This window comes from Elgaria multicarinata, chromosome 8, assembly GCF_023053635.1.
Source record: "Elgaria multicarinata webbii isolate HBS135686 ecotype San Diego chromosome 8, rElgMul1.1.pri, whole genome shotgun sequence".
NCBI lineage: Eukaryota > Metazoa > Chordata > Lepidosauria > Squamata > Anguidae > Elgaria > Elgaria multicarinata.
The window spans coordinates 5,292,988-5,308,334 of NC_086178.1; the positions used below are offsets into that span (position 1 = coordinate 5,292,988).

General features: G+C 41.8%; 1 protein-coding gene across 1 annotated transcript in view; it reads left to right on the plus strand.

Annotated features, from left to right (window-relative positions):
• Positions 1 to 15,347, plus strand: part of PSMD1 (proteasome 26S subunit, non-ATPase 1) — a 138,340-nt gene that overhangs the window by 47,587 nt on the left and 75,406 nt on the right. The gene's annotated exons all lie outside the window — the stretch shown is intronic.

The following is a 15,347-nucleotide window of genomic DNA, read 5'->3' on the forward strand; positions in this document are numbered from 1 at the left end:
TGGTTCCATTGTCATACTGCTCTAACAGTCAGGAAGTTTTTCCTGGTGTCCAGCTGGAATCTGGCTTCCTTTAACTTGAGCCCGTTATTCCATGTCCTGCACTCTGGGAGGATCGAGAAGAGATCCCGGCCCTCCTCTGTGTGACAACCTTTTACAACAATTTTTTACAACAATCCCAGTTGATGTAACCTTCCCTCTTAGGGGAGATGCTCCAGCCCCTTAATCATTTTAGTTGCCCTTTTCTGCACTTTTCCAGCTCTAGAATATCTCTTTTTTAAGTGTGGTGACCAGAACTGTACACAGTATTCTAAGTGTGGTCGCACCATAGATTTGTGCTTCACTTCTTTTTACCTTGATGCTTTTTACTGTACCACCTCACATTCTCCCAAGTTCACCATCACAGTGTGAGGAGGTGATGATCTTCAGAGAGAGTGTGTGTGGGTAGTGTCCTACTTCTGGCTCTGCCCACCACTGGCATGAGGCCTTCAGTGGGGAAAAGTTCCCCTCCTTTGCTCTAGCAACTAATGAAGTAGATGACGGTGCTCAAACCCAAGGCTATTCCAGTAATTTCAACTATTCTTAAAGTGGCTACTTCAGATCCTTTAAAACAAAGACTAACATGGCATTCCCCATGTAACGCTTGCACAGTCAGCATAATGCTTTCTAACATTTTAAGTAAGGCACAGAAGTTTTAACCTGGTAAAAATCACAACATTTGCAATGCAGTATCACTTTTACAGTATCACCTTCCTTTCTGAATAAAATGAAGCAGCAGATATATATATATATATATTTAAAAAATAAAAAATTAGTGGACCAATTTTAGTATTGGCTTAGTATGAAACCAGCAAGGTCAGCATGAAGTAAAAGGAGATTATAGGACAGAATGTGGCAGCTGATCCATGTTAAAGAAAAATAAATTAAGAATTTCCTTTCTTGCCTTGTATTGGGGCAAACCAGTCTCTCATCTTGTTAAATCGGTTTAGCTAAAGCTTTTTCTGTGGAGCATTTCAAAACCTATTTAGCAGCTGAGATTCTGTAGCAAAGGTAGAAAATAGTGAGTTACCCAAGTCATAAAATGAAATTGAGTTGGAAACTAATTAACAAACTTTTATCGAAATGGAACACTTGGGGGGTTTATGGTATTTTGTTCAATGCAAGCATTTGTGCTTTAGCGACTTTGTGCAAACACAATTGCAATCCTCTAAAACAGAAGTGTTGTGGAAGAATGTATTTAACCTGGTGCTTCCTGTAGAATGAGATGGTTCTTCATTTAAAGGAATCTCAAAAACCATTTATAGCTGGGGTGCAGAACCTCTAAAAGATTTAAAACGCGCACAGATTTGCTGTACTGAGGGTTATAAAGTTATTAAAGCCGAGCTGTGTTATTTGTAGCAGGTATTTATTTTATTATTTATTTATTACATTTCTATACTGCCCAATAGCCGGAGCTCTCTGGGCGGTTCACAAAAATTAAGGTAGATTGATCCCTTGAGCTATGTGAGCACCAGGTGAGTTGATGGAGAAAGGAGTTCCTTGTTTGCAATGGAGCAGGTAACACGGTATTTTGCGGTAGAACGGTGTAGCAAGAGTGGCCTTCGGCCCTCAAATCATCTGCTTTTGGACTGATTTGGGAGTGGGTGCTTCCAACATGGGATTGCTTTTTGCTACGGTGTGCACCAATGGGCCTGGTCCTCCACCTTGGATATTGAGCATTCAGTGAGGGGGTCTGTTGATTTATTCCAGGATGTAAGCTCTTCATATAGGAAACCTGCCCTTCCTGAGACTGAAACAAACTTTGTCCTAATGTGTTTACCAGCTGCCTGAAGATGGGATAGCAGTCTTTTAAATAATTCCTATTGAGCATGTAGTTGTTCTCTGCTTGGGAAGATGTCCAAAGCAGTCTTAAGGACAGGTACTTCTATTTTGTGCGAAGGGTGGTTGGTGGAAGGTGGTGTTGCCTCAACATGTTTGATGCCAGGTTTAAGACACCTGCTCTTTGCCTCTGCCTCCTGTCAGAGCCACATGAACAAAGATGGTGCCCCTTTCTGCATCGTGTCACTGGCCACACAAGAGCTATGTTTCATGCAGCTATTTTGGGCTGCATTAGTAGAAGTATAGCTTCCAAATCACGTGAGGTACTGGTTCCGCTCTATTCGGCCCTGGTTAGGCCTCATCTAGAGTATTGCGTCCAGTTCTGGGCTCCACAATTCAAGAAGGACGCAGACAAGCTGGAGCGTGTTCAGAGGAGGGCAACCAGGTTGATCAGGGGTCTGGAAACAAATTATTATTATTATTATTTATTTATATAGCACCATCAATGTACATGGTGCTATACAGATTACACAGTAAATAGCAAGCCCTATGAAGAGAGACTGAAAGAACTGGGCATGTTTAGCCTGGAGAAGAGAAGATGGAGGGGAGACATGAGAGCACTCTTCAAAGACTTAAAAGGTTGTCACACAGAGGAGGGCCAGGATCTCTTCTCGATCCTCCCAGAGTGCAGGACACGGAATAACGGGCTCAAGTTAAAGGAAGCCAGATTCCAGCTGGACATCAGGAAAAACTTCCTGACTGTTAGAGCAGTATGACAGTGGAACCAGTTACCTAGGGAGGTTGTGGGCTCTCCCACCCTAGAGGCCTTCAAGAGGCAGCTGAACAACCCTCTGTCAGGGATGCTTTAGGGTGGATTCCTGCATTGAGCAGGGGGTTGGACTCGATGGCCTTGTAGGCCCCTTCCAACTCTGCTATTCTATGATTCTATGATTTGAGGCAGGAGAGAGGGGTGCAAACTTCCTCCCCCTCCCCCTTTTCAGCATGATACCTATAACTACTGTGTCAAAAAAGGCATATGCAGAATTCTAAGTGCTTTCTTCTCGCCAGTTTGGTTTCAAGCTATTTCCTATTACTCAATTTTGGTTCGTGTGTGTGTGTTTGTAGCCCTTGGAGCTGATGTCCCAACTTGAGTTTATATCCTTCTTTTCTGTATTAAACAAAGAGACCAAAAAAGGGCTCAAGCAGTGATGGTGAATGATTACAGCGTAAAGTTCTGTAAATCCCCTTTTATTTATGTAGGTAGCTTTATCATCTGAAAGATGAAAATAACAAACCCTTCTCTTTTGGAAGTGTAGCTAGGAAGAAAACGGGTGATGACAGAAGTGGTTTGGTGCGTGGGTGTTTTTAAAATGTGTGTTTGCTCTTTTTAGTTAATGATAGTGGCTGAAATTGAGCATACTTGATTACAAAACTATGGGTTTTTTACATTGATTGTTATCATTCCAGTAGCTGCTAAGCGCCATTCGTTGGTACCATTGAGCAGAATGTTATGTCACATGAGCAGAAGTCCACTTGTCCACCCTTCGTTTCCACTGTCCCCAGAAAACCTGTTTCTGAGGGTCCCCCAACCCTCTGCTAAAGGGGTTCCACGGAATCCTTCCACAGAAGCAATTCTGACAGCAGACAACCCTTCATTGGATTTCACCCATTGTGTGTTAGATATTGTCCCTAATTTTTCTTTGGTATTACCCCTAAAATGGATCAAAGGATCTTGTTACTCCTTCGCTCCCCCCAGATCTGTGGTTGTGGTGTTGTACCACGTGATATCTACGTTCAAAAGCTGGTGGCTTCTCTGAAAATGTTATAAGGTTAAACAATCCTTTAGGATCAGTAATGGATTTAACATAATCACTTTACTGTAAGTTACCAATATGAAGGGCACTCCCTGGTAAAGCTGGCCATCTGGAGTGATTTCATGAGGCACAAGGTCCGGAGCTGCGGGGAAAATGTGGTACATGTATACTTGGACACATGAGTCTCTTTAGATCCTGTCCAGGTATTGCTTCTTAGTCCAGCTGCTAAACTTCCTGTATGAGTCCACTTCCTGTATGAGTCCAACACTGAATTTGTAGCAATATGTTCAAATACTGGGGGAAAGTGTAGTTTTGAAATGGCATGAATTTATCAGACTGAATTCTAAAGCAACTTCATATTAAATAGGTTGAAACTCTATGAAATTCTTGTGTCTCCTCCTATCTGAGCAACTCGAAGAGCCCTGGGCCGTTCTTTGAGTATGTCCTTTGCAAAGTTTCATGGGTTTGCGTTTAAAGATTTTCTTCATGAGTGAAAACTCTAGTTTTTAGCTCTTACAAAAATTGGGTGCTTCTTTGAAAAGCTTTCGCCACTGAGGCCAGGCTGCCTTGTCGGATTGTATAGGCTGTGACGCTCAAGCTTTATATGGGCAAAAAATACGGAGTAGGCCTCGCCCAGTTTTGTTTACACGATCAAAGAATCCATGTACAGATGCAAGACACTCTGAGTACCAGATGCTGAAGGCAAACAGGGAATGGTCGTTACTTTGCTTGTAAACTTCCAGAGGCATCTGGGTGGCCTTGGTGGGTCTAACAAACATGGCCTTGCTCAATCAAACCGAGTGCATTGGCCAATTAATGTTGAATTCTGAATATTACGCAGCTTGGTTTTACCTGAGGTACTAACTGTTACAGCATGAGGTGAATCAGTTCCCTAGGGAGATTGTGGGCTCCCCCACACTAGAGGCCTTCAAGAGGCAGCTGGACAACCATCTGTCAGGGATGCTTTAGGGTGGATTCCTGCATTGAGCAGGGGGTTGGACTTGATGGCCTTGTAGGCCCCTTCCAACTCTGTGATTCTATGATTCTATGAATACAAAGGGCTTCATCTCACTGAGCCTTGTACTCATTTCTCTCGTGCCTCCATCTTTTTCTTGATTAAGAGATTAGGTGAAGGAAGTTGACTGAAGAGAAAAAACTGCATTTGATCTTTAGATAAGTAAACCGCCCAGAGAGCTTTGGATATTGGGCAGTATAGAAATGCAATAAATAAATAAATAAATAAATAAATAAATAAATAAATAAGTGATTTTCTAAAGAGTAGTTCAGTCAGTGACCTGGTTCACATGTCATGATAACTCAGATTTAAAAACAAAACTGGGTTATTGTGATGTACAAATGGGGTCAGAATTCATTCTGAATTCACGTCAGGCTTGAAAATCAGTGCAAATGCTAAGCAAAGATATTTACAGTTATGTATACAGAAGAGTTTTCACTTCAGAACAAACCTAAATCGGCTATTGGGCGGTATAAAAATGTAATAAATAAATACATAAATAAAATCACGAATAAGTTCAGAAGCGAGGAAGAAGTCTCCGATCATTCAGATGTTTTCTTGATTTCAACTGTGTCCTCTCTTTGGTTCCCTGCCTTAATCAAAATGGAGAGGCAGGTAAGAAATCAATTATTATCATTATCATTATTATTTGGTCTAGTTAGTTGATTGTGTAAAACCACCTTCTCTTTATTTACTTACTTATTTATTTATTATTTATTTATTAATTACATTTCTATACCGCCCAATAGCCAGAGCTCTCTGGGCGGTTCACAAAAATTAAAAACATTCAAAGTATAAAACAACAGTATAAAACCATAATATAAAATACAATATAAAAGCTCAACCAGATAAAAACAGCAGCAATGCAAAATTACAAATTTAAAACACCAAGTTAAAATGTATTGATAGACTGTTAAAATGCTGGGAGAATAAAAAGGTCTTCACCTGGCGTCTAAAAGCATATAATGTAGGTGCCAAGCGAACCTCCTTAGGGAGCTTATTCCACAGCCGGGGGGCCACAGCAGAGAAGGCCCTCCTCCTGGTAGCCACCTGCCTCACTTCCTTTGGCAGGGGCTCGCGGAGAAGGACCCCTGAAGAGGACCTTAGGGTCTGGGCAGGTACATACTTGATGCATCCCTGCCACTGAATGCTCTTCCCACCCACCTACCCACTCTGATCTGTCCTAGAGAGAAGGTTGTGGGCAACTCTGCTGCTGGCTAAAAAATTTGCTGAGACTTTCAACCTCTCTGTGATGTCAGCTCTTACCAGATTTTTAAAAAAGTTTTACGAACCATCATATCTAACCTTGTCTTAAAGGCATTGTGTCCAAGATATTACTGTCCTCTTCCATAGATAAATGAAAGCATTTAAAGGCTAAGTGTTCTGATGGATGTCATGCTAATTTCTTCCTCTAACAATTGATCCATTTTTAAATACACTGGAGTCTCCATTATTCTCCCTAATGGACACTTGTGTAATGCTGTACAGGAAACAGCAACAGAAAACAAGCCTGATGAGAGCGTCTGCGGTTGGAATCATATTTATAACATAGCGTGAATAAAAAAAACACTTTTATTTGTTCCAAAGTTTACATATCTGCCAATAGAAGGGCTTTAACTTTAAAGAATGCTTCTTCCAAGGTTGCAAGAAGATTTTATCTGTCTCTTCTGCCAAGACTCTTGTTCATGCACTGGTTATTTCTCGGTTGGACTACTGCAACCTTCTTCTCACTGGCCTTCCTTTTTCTCACATCAGTTCGTTGGTTTCTGTTCACCACTCTGCTGCTAAGATCATCTTCTTGGCTCGCCGCTCTGACCATGTTACTCCACTTCTGAAATCTCTTCATTGGCTTCCAATTCACTTCAGAATCCAATATAAACTTCTCCTGTGGACCTACAAAACTTTTCACAGTCTAGCTCCTTCCTATCATTCCTCTCTCATCTCACACTATTGCCCCGCTCGTGCTCTTCGCTCCTCAGATGTCATGTTTCTCACCTGCCCAAGGGTCTCTACTTCCCTTTATTTATTTATTTATTTATTTATTTATTTATTTATTTATTACATTTCTATACCGCCCAATAGCCGGAGCTCTCTGGGCGGTTCACAAAAATCCCTTGCTCGGCTTCATCCATTTTCTTCCGCTGCCCTTTACGCCTGGAATGCTCTTCCAGAACATTTGCGAACTACAAGTTCAATCGCAGTTTTTAAAGCTCAGCTAAAAACTTTTCTTTTTTCTAAAGCTTTTAAAACTTGATTCTGATCTTACTTTTATACTGTTAGTTTTACTCTCCCCTGTGCCTGTTTGGTGCATTCTCTTCCCCTTCTTATTGTTTTATTATCATAGAATCATAGAATAGCAGAGTTGGAAGGGGCCTACAAGGCCGTCGAGTCCAACCCCCTGCTCAATGCAGGAATCCACCCTAAAGCATCCCTGACAGATGGTTGTCCAGCTGCCTCTTGAATGCCTCTAGTGTGGGAGAGCCCACAACCTCCCTAGGTAACTGATTCCACCATCGCACTGCTCTAACAGTCAGGAAGTTTTTCCTGATGTCCAGCTGGAATCTGGCTTCCTTTAACTTGAGCCCGTTATTCCGTGTCCTGCACTCTGGGAGGATCGAGAAGAGATCCTGGCCCTCCTCTGTGTGACAACCTTTGAAGTCTTTGAAGAGTGCTCTCATGTCTCCCCTCAATCTACTCTTCTCCAGGCTAAACATGCCCAGTTCTTTCAGTCTCTCTTCATAGGGCTTTGTTTCCAGACCCCTGATCATCCTGGTTGCCCTCTTCTGAACACGCTCCAGCTTGTCTGCATCCTTCTTGAAATGTGGAGCCCAGAACTGGACGCAATACTCTAGATGAGGCCTAACCAGGGCCGAATAGAGAGGAACCAGGACCTCACGTGATTTGGAAGCTATACTTCTATTAATGCAGCCCCAAATAGCATTTGCCGTTCTTGCAGCCACATTGCACTGTTGGCTCATATTCAGCTTGCGATCTACAACGATTCCAAGATCCTTCTCGTTTGTAGTATTGCTGAGCCAAGTGTCCCCCATCTTGTAACTGTGCGTTTGGTTTCTATTCCCTAAATGTAGAACTTGGCATTTATCCCTATTAAATTTCATTCTGTTTTCAGCCCAGCACTCCAGCCTATCAAGTTCACTTTGAAGTTTGTTTCTGTCTTCCAGGGTATTAGCTATCCCACCCAATTTTGTGTCATCTGCAAATTTGATCAGCGTTCCCTGCACCTCCTCGTCCAAATCATTAATAAAAATGTTGAAGAGCACTGGGCCCAGGACTGAGCCCTGCGGCACCCCACTCGTTGCCTCTCCCCAGTTTGAGAAGGTTCCATTGATAATTACTCTTTGAGTCCGATTCTGTAGCCAACTGTGAATCCACCTAAAAGTTGTTCCATCTAGCCCACTTTTAGCTAGTTTGTTAATCTGAATGTCATGTGGTACTTTGTCAAAAGCTTTGCTGAAGTCAAGATATATGACGTCCACAGCATTCCCACAGTCCACAAGGGAGGTTATCCTATCAAAAAATGAGATCAAATTAGTCTGACAGGATTTGTTCCTGACAAATCCATGTTGGCTTCTAGTAATCACTGCATTGATTTCAAGATGTTTACAGATTGACTTCTTTATAATCTGCTCTAGAATTTTCCCAGGGATGGATGTCAGACTGACTGGTCTGTAGTTCCCAGGTTCCTCCTTTTTGCCCTTTTTGAAGATAGGGACAACGTTAGCCCTCCTCCAGTCGTCCGGCACCTCACCCGTCTTCCATGATTTTGCAAAGATAATAGACAAAGGTTCTGAGAGTTCTTCTGCTAGCTCCTTCATTACTCTAGGATGCAGTTCATCGGGCCCTGGAGATTTAAACTCATTCAAGGAAATTAGGTGTTCTTTGACCATTTGTTTATCAATCTCAACTGCAATCCTGCCCCCTCAACTTCTGCTTCACTTTTTCCAGGGGGGTCATAGACCCGCTTTTGGGAGAAGACCGAGACAAAGTAGGAATTGAGCACTTCAGCCTTTTCTTTGTCGTCTGTTATCAATTTGCCATCCTTGTTAAGCAGTTGGACCACCATTTCTTTCCTCTGTCTTTTACTACTCACGTATCTGAAGAAAGCCTTTTTATTGCTTTTAGCATCCCTTGCTAATCTCAGCTCATTCACAGCTTTAGCCTTCCTGACGCCATTTCGGCACTTCTGCGCCACTTGTCTGTACTCTTCTTTTGTAGCCTGGCCTTCCTTCCACTTCCTATATGTATCCCTTTTTGTTTTCAGGTCATCTCTAAGCTTTTTGTGGAGCCACATTGGTTTCCTCTGTTGTCTTCTATCTTTTCTCCTTGTTGGAATTGTTTGTAACTGTGCCTTTAAAATTTCATTTTTTAAATACTCCCACCCATCCTGCACGCCTTTTCTCATTAGGCTCCCTTGCCACGGGACCTTACTTATTATAGTTCTGAGTTTATTAAAATCAGCTTTCCTAAAATCCAGAGTACGTGTATGGCTACGCTCGACTTTTGTCTCCTTCATAATCAAGAAGTCAAGTATGACGTGGTCACTTTCCCCCAGGGTTCCCGTAACTGCCACTTTATCCACTAAGTCACCCCTATTGGTCAATAAAAAGTCAAGGATTGCCGATCCTCTAGTTCCTTCCTCCACTTTCTGTAGGAGAAAGTTATCACCCATGCATGTCAGGAATTTCTTGGAAGGGCCGCTTTTGGCAGTAATGGTCTCCCAACAGATGTCAGGGTAATTGAAGTCCCCTATCACTACTACATCACACTTCCTTGAAACACTGGCAATTTGTTTCTCAAAAGTTTCGTCCTCGTCTTCTCCTTGATTGGGTGGTTGGTAGTAGACTCTGATTATCATATTCTTTTTATTCCTAGCCCCATTTATTTTAATCCAGACGCTCTTGACGGGGCTCCCAGTCTCATCCGCCTGTATTTCTGTGCAGGGTAGGTATTTTTAACATATAGTGCAACTCCACCTCCCTTTCTATTTCTTCTGTACTTTTTGAACAAGTTATATCCTTCAATTGCTGTATTCCAGTCATGGGAGTCATCCCACCAAGTTTCAGTTATACCTATCAAGTCCTATTTGCCTTCATGTAATAAGAGTTCAAGTTCATTCTGTTTGTTTCCCATGCTCTGGGCATTAGTATATAGACATCGAAGACCATGTGTTTTATAGTCTGGCTTTGTTCCTATTATAGTCTGGCTTTGTTCCTATGATTCTATTAGAATGTAAGCCTATGATTCTATTAGATTCTATTAGAATGTAAGCCTATGCAGCAGGGTTTTGCTATTTTATTGTTTTACTCTGTACAGCACCATGTACACTGATGGCGCTAAATAAATAAATAAATAATCTAACCAGGCTCCATAGCTCAGTGATAGAGCCCCAGCTTTGCTTTCAGAAGATCCCAGGTTCAATCCATGGCATCTCCAAATCAAAGGATCAGGCAGCAGGAGGGCTAGAAAGTAAGACTTCCTGAGGTCTTTGAGAGGTCATGGCTAATCAGTGGAAACCATTCTGGGCTGAATGCACTAATGATCTGACATAAGAACATAAGAAGAGCCCTGATGCTGGATCAGACCGAGGGTCCATCTAGTCCAGCACTCTGTTCACACAATGGCCAACCAGCAGTTGACCAGCAGTCGACCAACAAAGCAGGACATGGTGCAACAGCACCCTCCCGCCCATGTTCCCCTGCAACTGGTACACACAGGCTTACTGCCTCAAATACTTGAGATAGCATACAACCATCAGTGCTTTAAGGAAACTTCACATGTCACAGAAGTGGCCAGTGCTGAGACTTGAGCCACAGAACAATATTTTTCAAACTTCTTAAACTTGGGTCTCCATTCTAAACTTACTTTTAGGAGCTTCCAGTCCTATGGAAATCCTCTCTCGGGGGGATGAGTGTGGAGACGTCCAGCATAGTGTTACATCCTGTGGTTGCACACTGGGATCTGCGGGTTGGGGCAACTAGATAGTAAATATTTCTTTAGTATGAACTCTCTTCCTTTTTCTCATTACTTATGTCCTCTCATGTCCTGCTGGCTAGCACCAGATTCCAAGAATTTGACTGGAGAACAGGAACTGGACTGCTTCTTGCAGAGTTCCTGCTTAGGATTGGAGCCAGAGGGGGGCCCTTCACAAGTTGTTCAGCAACAAAGGATGTTCACTCGTGGAGCCCTAGGACCCACCCCTCTCCCTTAGGGGTCCAAGGCTACAGTTTTAGCTTCTCTAGGCCATAGACTGCAACCTGGTTTCACAGTCTCTCTTTAACACCTCACTGAATGTGGAATTAAATTTAGGGTTGGACACTGGTAAAAGTACTTTAGCACAGGATACCTGAGAGAGCGCCTTCTCCCTTACCAACCTGCACGGTCACTGAGGTCATCCGAGGGCCTGCTCCTGGTGGTTCCACATAGATCCATCCTCCGATTGGAATCCACCAGGGGAAGAGCCTTCAGCGTGGTGGCCCCCCTCCTGTGGAATTCCCTGCCTCTGGAGGTCAGGCAGGCGCCAACCTTGTACTCCTTTTGGCGCCACCTGAAAACATCGTTATTCCAAGAAGCCTTTCTTTAACATGCAGCCTTGGATTTCTGTTTTTGCTTCTTTTTAAATTTTGTTTCAACTGTTTTATTCTGTTTTTATTTTCATTTTACCTTGTACACCGCTCCGAAATTTTTCAATGGGGAGCGGTATATAAATATTCTAAATAAATAACTAAATAAACATTCTTAAGGGAAGACCTTCTGCACTAGGAAGAGGATGGACTTCATAGTAAGCAATTAATTCAGTTGCTTTCATTGATTAGAGTGCCATCAAGGAGGACTCTCAACAGAGGTGAACCTGGCAAAGATCCCTGTGTGACTTTATTGATCTCTCTTGTGTTAGGACAAATTCAAACGATTGCTTTTAGATTAAAAAGCTTGTAAACAAGAGTAAAAACCAGGTGTTTGTTTCTGAATAATCCCTTTGTCTCTTTCATCTGTAGCTACGGTGGTCGCTCAGGTTTTTTATGGACTTGCTATAAGGCCATATGGCTGATCTTACCACCGCAGTCCAGGCCCTGGTTCTTTCCAGACTGGACTATTGCAACCTGTTGTATACAGGGCTTCCCTTGAAGCAAATCCAACACCTACAGGCTGTACAAAATGCAGCAGCCAGGTTGGTCAAGGGGCTCCCGAAGTGGCCTTCTATCACTTTGGTACTTCAAGAGCTCCATTGGCTGCCGGTGGCTGCTAGGGCGCACTACAAGGTCTTATTGACCATGTATAAAAGCCCTGCATTGCTTGGGTTCTGGATACCTGAGCACTCGCCTTTCTCCTGTGTCCCACCATTGGCAGACTCGCTCTCAGGAGCAGGGTGCCCTGATGGTCCCCCGCTACAAATTGGAATGTGCGGGGGCCAGGGCTTTTTCAGTGGCTGGCCCGCGGTTATGGAACAATGTGCCACTGGAGATTAGACAGGCTCCCACTCTCAATTGCTTCAAACGCCTTTGTAAGGTGTTTTTATTTTCACAAGAGTCTGGGGAGGGGGTGGTTTAAATTGGGGTTGAGGGCTTTTAATGGTTTGAGTGGGAGGGTTTTAATGGAATCGTCTTAATGTGGGTCGAGGGTTTTAATGGAATTGTTTTATATGTTATTGTAAAGCGCCTCGATGCCAGAAATGGTGAGGCGGCGCTATAAAAATGCTTTCAATAAATAAATAAATAAATAACATACAGAGATTCTACCAACTGAGGAGGTTGTGTGTCGGACAGATCAGACTGCGATCCCTCCAGAAACGTGGGACATGATTAAGCACCTACTAAAATCTCCCATTTTGTTTGTTTTTAGAGCCTTGCTTGGAAATAAACATTTCTGTGATATATCAGTGTGCTCCTAAGCAAGTTATGCTGTCTTCATTTTGCATAACCGTCCAGGAATAAACTTTCTATAGCTTGGCCCTGGTCTCAATTCACCAGGAGAAGTTAGGCCCAGTTTTAAGAGGCTGCAGGCGATTGGCTTGGGAGTGAATTTTTTTTTTTGGGGGGGGGGAACCTGAAGCCTACAAGCATTTGACTTGTTCTTTTAGGGCTGGCAAAAAAACCTGCTACTTTCTCTTGTAGCGGACCAATCTCTGTGGATGTATATGACAAATGTTCAGTTATGTAGAACTATAGAGTATACAGAGCTGCTTTGCTTACTTGTGCAAATATTTTAATCGTTTTCAACAACTTGTGACCGTGGCAAGAAAATGGAATGTAATAAATAGACCAGCGGGATGCAAAGAACCGTGAGTCAAAGGGGATTTTAGACTCACCTTCCCCTCAAGTAGTAACCTCCACCACACTCTCAAATGCCACCTGGCAAACTGTGAGAAGTAGTATGCAATGTGCAGTATAGGGGTCAAAGGGAACAAGTAGAACATTTCCACGGGGCTAGCACAAGCCCCTTGCTTTAAACCTAAGCAGCTTTTGAATCTGAGCCCTTGAATTCCTTGGTGGGTGTTCTCTTTTTCATCACTGTGATTGTCTTCATCATATTTATTGTACTAGCGAACGGCCGGGACAACTTCCAGATTTTTCCATGTAAAATACCCTTTACAAAAGTTGCAATGAAACAAAAATAAAATTTACTGTTGTAATAAATTCTTAACTTAAACCAAAAAGGGTTATAACCTATTATATTAAGGAGTCCCTTATGCTAACTACTCTGATCCTTTCCATTTGTTTCGCCAGGAGTTCCCTTGCAGCTAAAGCATACAAGCATCACAAAAGGATGAGCATCTCTTCTCGTTAAAAAAAACCAAACCCTTTCTGTTCAGTACAGGTTGTTAAACAAAGTTTTCCATGAATTTATACTTTGGCTCATCATAAAGGGAACATTTCAGCACAACATGAATTATATTCTCTGTCTGATTCAAATTACTAATACAGACCTGTTGGGAGACAGGAACCATTTCTATATGCTATGCAACATGGCAGAAGGTATAAATGGTAAGCGTAGTTCAAGAAAAATGCTGCACCAGGGAAAGAATTTAAAATCTTTGAATTATCTAGGTCTTTGATACTTTTAAAAAAGTCAATACCATTGAGAGAATGTAGATAGTTGCAGCGGACTCATATTCTCCCTAGCTCGACCTTCACAGAGTCTGTTCTTACTTTACTTGTGCAACCCGAAAATCTTTGGGCAAATTCTGTACTTACAACAGCTTATGATTAATACTGCTTTGATTTTCCATTCTACTTGAAGGAAAAAAATGCCTCTTCTACTAACTATTCATCTGGATGTGTTTGACTACATTTCACTTTGTATTGTCCAGATGTGTTGGACAATACAATTATGGGAGTTATAGTCCCAATACATCTGGAGGGGTCCAGATGTGGAGAAGGCTGTGGTAATGCATATTTTGTTATCCCTCTCTATCCAAACAATACAATAAATGAGAAATCATTTTTGCTTAGAATATTATCAGGTCTGGAACAGTCATGTTTATTTTGCACTTAGTTTCTTTTTTTTAAAAAAATCTACCTTTAATGTGTTTTTATTCTGTTTTTATTCTATTTTATCTGCTCACCACTCTGAAATTTTGAATGGGGAGTGATATATAAATATTGTAAATAAATGAATAAATTCATATGAAAAAAATTAAGAATGGCTCCATTTATCCACTTGGAATTTGAAGTACTTGAAACTCCATGGTACGTTCTCTTCAAAGACAATACCCTAGCACCTAAGCCAACCTGTTCTATTATATCTCTGCCATTTTGCCATTTATATTTAGGTGAGTGATGACCAAATAACATTATTCTAGATTTAGAGCAATTTATTGTACTTTTTTCTTCCTTACAGTATGTTTAAAACCTTTTATGAAATTTCTTCAAGCCTAGGTAAGTTAGATATACCAATACTAGGTTATCAGCCTACATTAGAATCAAAAATTTAATTAGTCAGTGTACCTCAAAGCAGAAACCATTTCTTCTGGAACAAATGTGCATTTCTGTACAAATATTGATAGCTGTTTTAATTCTCCTGAGCAGCTGAAAATTCCTCAGTGTGAGACACACATAGACTGACTTTTCAAGGCACTTGAGGTGTATAACATTTCCAGAACAACACTTTATTATATTGGACATGGTAGCCTCACAGGAGTTCTGCCCTTAGGTACCATGGTTCAAGAATGCAATACTTGACAGAGCACCTGTTGTGCCATGAACCGTATACTATCCTCACCATCTAAGGCCCTCCTCCACGTGCCTCATCTGAGGGAGACACGGCAAGTGGTGTGTCTGTGTGTCCGTGTCCTGATTATGGAACGTTGTCCCCAGTGAGGCCTGCCTGACACCAACATGGTCATTTTTTCAATGCCAGGTTACGGCCTTCCTCTACTCATGGCAGCATATAATGTCTTTTAATTGGGTCCTGGGATTTCTTGTTGATTATTATAATTGTAGAGGTGTGTGTGTGTTGTCTGTTTATATGTTTGTAAATATGTTTTTATATTATGTATAATATTGTATTTTTATGGTTTTTAATCTTTGTAAACCACCCAGAGGGCTTTGGTTATTTGGAAATACCGTATTTCTTCGATTGTAAGACGCACACTAATTTCCGTACCACTAACAGGAAAAAAAAAACCTAAGACACACCCGCGATTCTAAGACGCACCCCATTTTTAGAGATGTTTATCTGGGGGGGAA